Raw genomic sequence first — 9,688 nt, 5'->3', positions numbered from 1 at the left:
TTTACTGAGTCCAATGGAATTTATAACAACCTCAAGAATATGCACAAGAGTGGGGTGAACAATTTTGATGTCTTTGTCGCAACGCTAAAAATACCAAGAGTCACAACCAACCCAAAAAGCTTTTACTTATGTGAATACTTGGTATGAGTTGAAGAGATGTCATGATAAAGTTAGGATTTAATGAAGATAGTGAGAATTGCACTTATAATGAGAACAACAAGCATTCTTCAACTTTTTTTGACTGGACAAGAACTTCCACAGATCTTCTGAACAACAAACGTCTTTATAAAGACAAGAAAAAAAGAGAAAATAAAATGTAGTGTTGTTAGAACATGAACATGTACGTCAGTGATAAACCCTTACCAATAAGACAACTCATATTTGATTATTTTATTATCCATTTAAATGATTAAATTCTAAATAAACCATTCGACAACTCATTACTCACATCCATGGACATGGTTTAACATGAATTCGGAGAAAGTGTAACTATGTGAAAAATAATTTCACAATATTCAATGTCTCATCATATTCTCTAATAACCATAATCATCCTCTCATCCATTCATCTTTGCCTTCATTTTTGTAAAAACCTGAAATTTAGAGATATTTGAATTTTAGTCAAATACTGACTGAAAGGGCAAAATGGTCATTTAGAGGAATTTAGTAAGTTTTTGAAGTTGTGACTTCATGAAATGGCCAAGATAAGTTTAAGTCACTTAGATGAGATTAGATGAGTAAGTTCAAGAGAAAGAATGCATGAGAAGATGCATTTTGGCCAAAAGGGTAAAATGGGAAATTTTATGCTTTTTGGGCCAAGTTTGTGACTTAATAGATTAAGACCCATATTAAATCAGTGAGAAGTGACTTAACTGATTTGTAGAGTATGTTACCACATTCAAGTGGATATAAAGATCATAGAAAACGAGTTAGAAATGAAGAAGTTATGTGTGTTAGAAGTTAGGAAAAAGTTGTCCCTAAAGCTGGAAGGGAATTAGCAATGCACTTTGTTGTTCTCTGGTTACCGCGATGCGGTAAATAGATCGTCATGGCACGGTGAAGCATGTCGAGGATTCATATAAGACTCTTCATTGTATGTGGTAGGCAATGTACTTTGTCTCGCGCCGTAGTATATGGGTGCCACGACGTGGTGACCAAAGTAAGATGTTATGGGAGAAAGGCATTGCGGCTCGGCTAGAGGCTAATCACGACCAACTTACGTGCACCATGAAACGGTAAATAGATGACCATAGCACGGTACCGAGAATTTAAACACGGGTGTTAACCTGTTAGAGCTCATTTTCGATCATTTCAAAGGGGAAATCGATTGAAGATCTGGAGAGGGCGTTTTTGTTGTCCAAATGGTGCCATGACAAGCTAGAGATGATGGATTTTAAGGATTTTCATCCTTTCCACAATAAGGTAAGATTTATCAAATTTGGCGAAATTATGAGTTTGTTATGATTTGTTGAATTAATCAGCCTATAACTTGTCTATGATGTAATTGACAGTATTTAGAAGCTTTGAACAAGCTTTGTATGTGTTTTCCATGGTAATATATATATATATATATATATATATATATATATATATATATATATATATATATATATATATATATATATATATATATATATGAGAGTTAAGGTTTGAAACCCTAACTAATGAGAGGTTAACTGATGCATTAGATTAGATAATAATGAATTAGGTAGTATGAGATGCTTAATTCATTAGTTGGAATAGATTAAGAGGTAGAAATTAAGAAGAGAGAGAGTTATGATCCATTAAGTAGTCATTTAGATCAAAAAAGTCATTAATCCCTTAATAAGCTAATAAAATTATTAATAAACTTGTATATTTGTATAAATAAGCCTATGAGTAAAAAAGTTGGATCAAGATGCATCAATTAAAGAAAGGAGCCCAAAAGAATAGTTAGTCATCACTCACTAACAAAGTGAGCTATTACTCTCACTCTCTCTTGATATATATATATATATATATATATATATATATATATATATATATATATATATATATATATATATATTAGTAAATTACTTAAATGGTCCCTATGGTTTAGGGTAACTTGTGCTTTTGGTTCCTAACTTATTTTTTTTAACTCGGATAGTTCCCAACATATGTTTTTGTTGCGTCATTGGTCTCCTTTTGAAGTATAAAGACTATTTTGCCCTTATTAATATATTTTTTTAATTTATTTATTATATTTTAATTGCCTATATTATTATTAATATTAGAAATTTAATATCTTCCTATTAAAATATGTCAATGAGCCCACTAATTATCCTACCCTCTCAAAACTACCCTACTTCATTTCTGGTACTCCTTCTCCGACAATCACGATACTTCATATCCGATAACCACCACTAGTTCATGTCCGACTACCACCACTGTCTCATGTACGACGACCATGACAACCCCTGAGATCAAGTTTTCCTTCATCATCTCCCTGCCAATTACGAAACAAAGCTACTATCTTTCTCAATGGCACTTATTTAGAATCTACAAATCCCAACGATTACAAAGGCATTGAACCTACAAATCCATGAATCAATTCCGGAGAGACGAAGGGATGAAGACGACATTGAGTGAAGCGATGCTGTGTCACTGTGTGGAGTCGGAAGTGAGATACAAAATATGGAAGATCAATAGAGGATGAAGTTCAAAACGGAATCAAAAGTCAACGGATAGTAATCCAGATTCAAACTACTTTTTATTGTGCAATCCAAACCAAATAAAAACCAAAAAACTAGAGCATTGTCTATTTTCGAGATCGAGTCCAATTCACATACATCTGTCAACCATTCAAGTTTAAAAAAGCACAGAGAACATCCTTTATTCTTTCATTTGGCAACCAATCGATCCGTTTTTCACTACTACCTTCGAGATTTACAGGGGTCGTTTTTTATATTACCTGTGTTTCAGGGGCAGTGGATTTGGGGTGGGGGTTTCGATGGCATCAAATAGGGTGTTGTGTTTTTCGGACGTGAGGCTGTGTTTGCCAAACATGAAGATTTGTTCGTCGAAAGTTGAGCAACAACGCGGAGCCCTAATCAACAGTTTCTGACGGCGGAGATCTACAACGTCGTCGATGGCGGCGATCTATAGCATCATCAAGGGAAGAGATCTTCTGTGGTCTCTAGTGGCAGAGCCCTAAACAACCAACTCTGCTTTCGTTCGTATGTGAGTGGTGGAGAGCTGAAGACGGCGTCTATGTTTTTGAAGATGAGATGAAGTCGTAAATGTTACAGGAGAAGTGGAGAACGAAGATGAGGCTGAGGGTGAAGGTAAGGTATGGGGTTGGGACCCACCTTATTTATTAAACAATTTTTTAATAAATAAATGATAAATAAAAAATAAATAAATAGAAAATAAAATAAAAGGGTAAATTAGTATTTTTCATCTGATAGGGACCAAACACGCAACAAAAATATATCTTAGGGACCGTTCGAGTTAAAAAAATAAATTAGGGACCAAACGCGCAAACACACACATATATATATATATATATATATATATATATATATATATATATATATATACATGTTTGCATGTAAGATTCATCTATCTAAGCATGAAAAAGACAAATAAGGAATAAGATTATATGTACTATGATCCTATGTAAGATTATGTACTTTTGGTTATACATTTAATATCATATAGCTGAGCATGTATATATAACCAAAGTATGTAGAGATGTAAAAGGAAAGAACAAGTGTATCATGTAGCTGAGCATGTATGTATAAACAAAGTATGAGCATATTGTATAATCCTATAAATTAGTAGATGATGAAAATGTGTATGTTGATACCTAAGAGATGGTAGACAGAGAAAGAGTATGATTATATGTAATATAATCATAAGAGTAAGTATGTATGTATGTCTAGACATTAATGGTATTATGTAGAATACCTATAAGTTAATAGACATAGATAATGATTAAGTACTTAATGATTTAAGTACTAGATGAGTAGTATAACATCTCTTGATGAGATAAAGAGATAGAATGTGCATGGGACAAGTATTATGTGATGAGTCACATAACAAATATATAATTTTTTAGAAAGATGATTCCTCCGGGAATAAGATAGATGTTATTATGGGAATAAGAGTATGATTCCTTTGGGAATAAAAAGTATGATGCCTTCGGGAATAAAGAGTATGATTACTTTGGGAATGATATTATGTCCCTATGGGGAAAGAGACGATGCTCCCTTTGGGTATCTAGATAGATGATTCTTGCGGCAATGAGAAAGTGTATAGTTAGAGAAGTCAGAGAAAGGTTCCTTGAGAGGAACAAGATTAGAGAGTTCTTTGTAAGAACTTAGAGATAATCTGTGAGGGATTCAAGACAAGAAAGAGAAGGTCAAGGGATCCACGAGGGATCGAGATGAGAAGTATGGGATAAAGCAAGAAGAGTATAAGAAGGCATGCTAAGAGTTAGAGATATGAGAAGAACAAAGTAAGAGGTAGAGAAGAGCATGCATAGAGTATAGAGAAGAGTAGAGATAGAAGATTTGAGATAGAGTATAGAGAGAGAGAGAGAGAGATAGAAAGATAAAGAGAAGAGTAGAGAAGAGATAGAGCTAGAGGCAGAGATAGAGTACGAGCAGAGCCTGAGAAGAGGCTAAGAAAGAGTAAGGGATGAGAAGGAAAGATTAGAGAAGAAGAGTAAAAGATAGAGTAAGAGGAGAAAAAAATAGAATGTTAAGGCATAAGAAGAGATAGAAGAAAACAAATAGATGAGATGAAAAAGAGAACAAAGTAGATAAGATGAAAGTGAGAAAAAGTAAAGAGAAATGAGTAGAAGATATAGATGTGATGAGATGAGAAAGAGTAATAGTGTATGTCATGAAAGAAAGAGTGTTGAGTATTTGAGATATTGAAACTGATTTGGCATTTTTGGTTATTTAGGGAAGCCTTTTTAGGGTTAATCGTTTTATGATTCCCTACGATGCCTTTACAGTAGAAGTTCTTCATCGAGCTCTTCTAAGGCATTGGTTTTATATTAAGGCATTTGTTTTATATTTATGGCAAATATTTTATGTTCCCTATAAATAATCATTAGGTTAGATTTTGATGTAAGGCTTTTTCCTGATTAGGGTTTTCTTTGTACGTTCATATCATAATCAAAATATACAAAACCTTTATCAGATTATTTGCATATTATGTTGATTGATTCTTGATTGTTCTTGATATTCCGCATTCGTCATCTCAGATTTATTCCCAACAAGTGGTATCAGAGCGGGTTCTTGTATATCTCAGCGATTATTGCAAGAATCGATCTTGTTTATGGCGATATTTTCTCATGAATCTCACCTTGTTCTTCAAGTTTTGTAAGTTTTCTGAAAAAAAAAGTATAATACCTCGCTTTATTGCAAAATCTTGTTCAGATCTGTTATCTTCTACTCATTATTTCATCTGATTTGTTCTTGAATCGTGATCTGGAAGAGAATTAGAAGAAATTTTTTGTGTTTATTCAAATTTTTGTGTTCAGATCTACTTTATCTCTCTAGAAATCATCTCATATCAGTTTTCTCTCTCTAGAAGTCTTCTCAGATCTGTTTTCTCTCTCTAGAAATTTTATCAGATCTACTTTATCTTTCTTCAAGTTTTCTTTCTTGTTGAAGATTTAATGGCGGATTATATGGTGTTAAAAGACATGAAAGGACTAGGATTAAAAGTTACAGATCCAAAGTTTCGTCTTAAAGAAGGATATTTGTTTTGGGATGTTCCTGATCAATCTATGTTGAAGAATGCCATTAAGATGTATAATCTCTATGTTGATGAGAAGATTGGTGACTTCACACATATTTCTTGTGGTGGATTTAAAAGTAATTGTGTAGAAGATGATAAAGATTTGTTAAAATAATTTATCATTATCAAAGAATATTTAATTCTGAAGAAAATACAACATAAGCTAGAGAAAGAAAGAAAAGAAAAAGAAGGTGTTCTTGATGTTCTTGATAAAGTTCATGAAGTTCTTCAAGTTTCTGATGAAAAAGTGACTCCAGATGTTCTTGTTGAGGGGGAGTCAAAAGTTTCATGTTTTTCAGTAGCTTCACAATCTGAATCTAGTGTTTCAAATGGTGAATCGCAAAACAAATCTTCTGAAATCGTGAAAGTGAAGAAGTTTTGTTCTATTGGAACTCAAACAGAAGATTTTCATGTTCTGATGATGTTTTTGAAGGAATGGTTCCTTACAGAAAGCCAATAATTCAAGATGTTCAGATTTACCAAACTCCAAAAGTTTGTGTATCAAAGGCTTGTGATGTTCAGATTCAGAAAGGTGAAGAGGCTGTTCAGATCCGAAATTCGTTTCTAAAGCCTAGAAATCAGAAAAAAAGAAGAAGAAGAACAAGAGTAAAATGAAGAAGGTTTGGATGCCTAAGGTACAAATACCTAATGCATGTGAAAAGATTCAGAAAGCTGAAGTCAAGAATGTTCAAAGAAAATTCAAATTTTCTTTTAATGAATATGTTAGAAGTTGGAGAAAAGAGAAAAGAGAATTTGGTTGGTTTAATGAAATATATGAGAATTTTTGTTTTCCAACTAAAAAGCGAGTATTATTTTCAAATGATGAACGGATTTCTTCAAATAAATGGGTGTGCAAAAATCCAACATCAATCTTCATCTTAAATGGGTACGAAAAGTGTCATAAGAGTTTTGACCTTTATCAAAAAAAAAAAAAATCGAAAATGGGGACCATATCTGGTGAAATCTTGTGAAAATCAGTCAAAGATATGAAGTTGTGTTGAAGAAATCTATTTTTATTGATTTTTAATTGTTGGAAATGACAAAAAGCTGAAAAATGTGAAAAAGTGGGTGAAAAATGACATTTTCTGCAAAAGGAGGGCTGCAATCTGACATTACAGCAAAAAGTGGGCTGAAACTGTCAGTGTACTGCAAACAGAGAGTCAGATTCGGAATTACTGCCAAAAAGATGTCACTTCCGGAATTTGGGTAGAAAGTGCGAATTCATTAAAACATTAAGGGTCAAATTCGGAATTCCAATAAAAATGAAGTTTGATCGGTATATTGGGCTGAATATATTACTTCACTGATTCTCAGGGGACTATCTACGTAACTTTGGTGTAATTGTCTCCAAATGTTCTGATATTCTCCCTTCCATGATTTTCAATCGGAATCTTCATCGGTACATCCAGTTCGTAATCGGTATTTGACGTTCGTATCCGAATTGCTCCGAACGTTCGGAGGCATTCGTAGTCCTCAATTCGCAGTTCTAGATTCGGAGTGCTAGGAACGAATCGGAATCGGAATCGGAGTTCAGGCGTTCGTGTTCTAGGCTCGAATGTGTAATCGTTACATTCGCAGTTCTAGGTTCGGATGTTGAAATTGATTCGCAATCGGTGTTTCAAGCCTCAATTTTGAAATCGGAAGTTATAGTCTCAGTATTGATGGACAAATTCGCAACCCAAAATCATCGTTTTCTCAATTTCTTTGTTGAACGCTGCGAACGTTGGGAGCTTGCAAGCATTCGGAGTTGTAGGCTCGTATGTTACAATCGATTCGCAATCGGAGGTGCAGTCTCAATATTGAGAACACATTCATAGGCGATGGGAATTTGGTGTTCGTATACGAAAACCATCTGCGCTCGGAATTGAACCATATTCGGAGCTTCAGTTTGCTCGGAAATATCATTATCAAATTTGCAATTGGAGAAATCATGCTCAGAGGAGTTAGTACGGAATTTAACTGAAATAATAATAATAATATGAACGAAATTGGCACAAATTATGCTTTCGTTATTTAATTTTGACTTTTAAAAGCTAAAGGCGGCTTTTCCCGTTCCAGTGAAGAAGATGCTTCGAATTTCACTTAAAGTCCTCAACTGTTCACCACTTGACAGTTTCTACCCCCTCTCTCTATGTTCTTTACCAATTAAATGGATTTTTACCATTTTTACCCATTCTGTCCAAAATATTTTCATTTATAATCCTTTTCTTTGGTCTTATTCTTTTCAAACCCTTCTAAATAATTGTTTCTTATTCTATTCTTTTTGTCTAATATTTAAAAATCGAAAAATACAAAATTTATTTTTGTTATTTTTTCCGGTTTTAATTTTTGAGAATTGAGTATATTCTAAAAGGATTTATTTCATCTAATCTGATGGGTTTTGAAGATTGTTGGTGATTTTTCTTAACTTTCCGGATTCTCTCCATGGTATTTGTTGAAGATTTAAGGGGGAGTGATGATTATTCAAGGGGGAGTTCGTATTTGGAAGACGATATTTGTTTCTCTCGCTTTGAAGACCTCATGTGTTGATGAGTCTCACAATTGAGGGGGAGAAATGTCAAGAAGATCGAAAATCGTGATCTTCATCAGTTTCAACATCTAGGGGGAACAAAGTAGATAAGATGAAAATGAGAAAAAGTAAAGAGAAATGAGTAGAAGATATAGATATGATGAGATGAGAAAGAGTAATAGTGTATGTCATGAAAGAAAGAGTGTTGAGTATTTGAGATATTGAAACTGATTTGACATTTTTGGTTATTTAGGGAAGCCTTTTTAGGGTTAATCGTTTTATGATTCCCTACGGTGCCTTTACAGTAGAAGTTCTTTATCGTGCTATTCTAAGGCATTGGTTTTATATTAAGGCATTGGTTTTATATTTATGGTAAATATTTTATGTTCCATATAAATAATCATTAGGTTAGATTTTGATGTAAGGCTTTTTCTTGATTAGGGTTTTCTTTGTACGTTCATATCATAATCAAAATACACAAAACCTTTATCAGATTACTTGCATATTATGGTGATTGATTCTTGATATTCCGCATTTGTCATCTCGGATTTATTCCCAACAAAGAGATTATATTACAAAGTAAGAGAAAGAAAATAAAAAAGAACATGAAAATAGATTAAAATAGAACTCACCAGACCTATGGTCTTATGTAGTAGATCTTTTCATGTTTTGCAGATTCAAGTAGCGCCATGGTACGTGAGAAAATAGGAGCACAATGACCTAGACTAGGATGCTATTTAATTTCACTTTTCCTTGTTGTTGCATTTGTGTATATATATTATTGTAAAACCATGATTAAACCTGTGATTTAAAGTGTTTTAATTTTAGTAGAATTTTGCATTTTGTAGATAAAACTCTAATAATTCCCTTAGATAATATGTGTAAAAAAATATGGGTCGTTACAATTTTATTTTGATTTTACCGCTTCCTAATTCCTAAAATGATAAAACGATCATACACAAATTTGATCGAGTTTGATGCTACTCGTGGATAGGTTCTACATACATCGCTCAACTCTCTTTAAGAATTCTTTTCTCTACATCTATTTATCTTCGGTAACAAGTAGAAAAATAATTTATGACTGGGTGTGGATCGGTTTTGGGCTAAAACCGAACCCAAATCGATAAGTTCAATTTTTGGGTTTTGAAACTCACTGGGTTCAGTTTTGAATGGGTTCGGTTTCAATTTCATTGATTGGTTTTCCGGATTCTACCCATGGGTTGATGTGTTTAAACCCATGGTTTTTAGCTTTTAACCCATTTTCCAACAATATAAATAAACTAAAAGAAATTTAAAAAAAATTCATTCAAAACAAAAACACTGAAACCAACCACTTACTTGGTTAAAGAAACTAAGAAATAGTAAAATCCAACTAGTTCAAACAAACTAGAAAATATTAAAATTT

General features: G+C 33.2%; 1 long non-coding RNA gene across 2 annotated transcripts; it reads left to right on the top strand.

Annotated features, from left to right (window-relative positions):
* Nucleotides 1–2,302: 2,302 nt before the first annotated feature.
* On the top strand, nt 2,303–9,083 carry LOC145135722 (uncharacterized). 2 transcript variants are annotated; one of them, XR_013719997.1, is made up of 3 exons: nt 2,303–3,304; nt 5,236–5,353; nt 8,959–9,083. It is a non-coding gene; the product is annotated as an uncharacterized LOC145135722 (long non-coding RNA). The 2 variants fall into 2 exon arrangements; XR_013719998.1 differs by having other exon boundaries at nt 2,303–3,309.
* Nucleotides 9,084–9,688: the final 605 nt, after the last annotated feature.

The sequence above is a fragment of the Lactuca virosa genome, chromosome 9 (assembly GCF_052849685.1).
Source record: "Lactuca virosa cultivar CGN04683 chromosome 9, Lactuca_virosa_CGN04683_v6, whole genome shotgun sequence".
In the NCBI taxonomy this organism is placed as follows: Eukaryota; Viridiplantae; Streptophyta; class Magnoliopsida; order Asterales; family Asteraceae; genus Lactuca; species Lactuca virosa.
The sequence above is the reverse complement of the archived record's forward strand: the minus strand, read 5'-3'. Positions and strand labels throughout refer to the sequence as shown.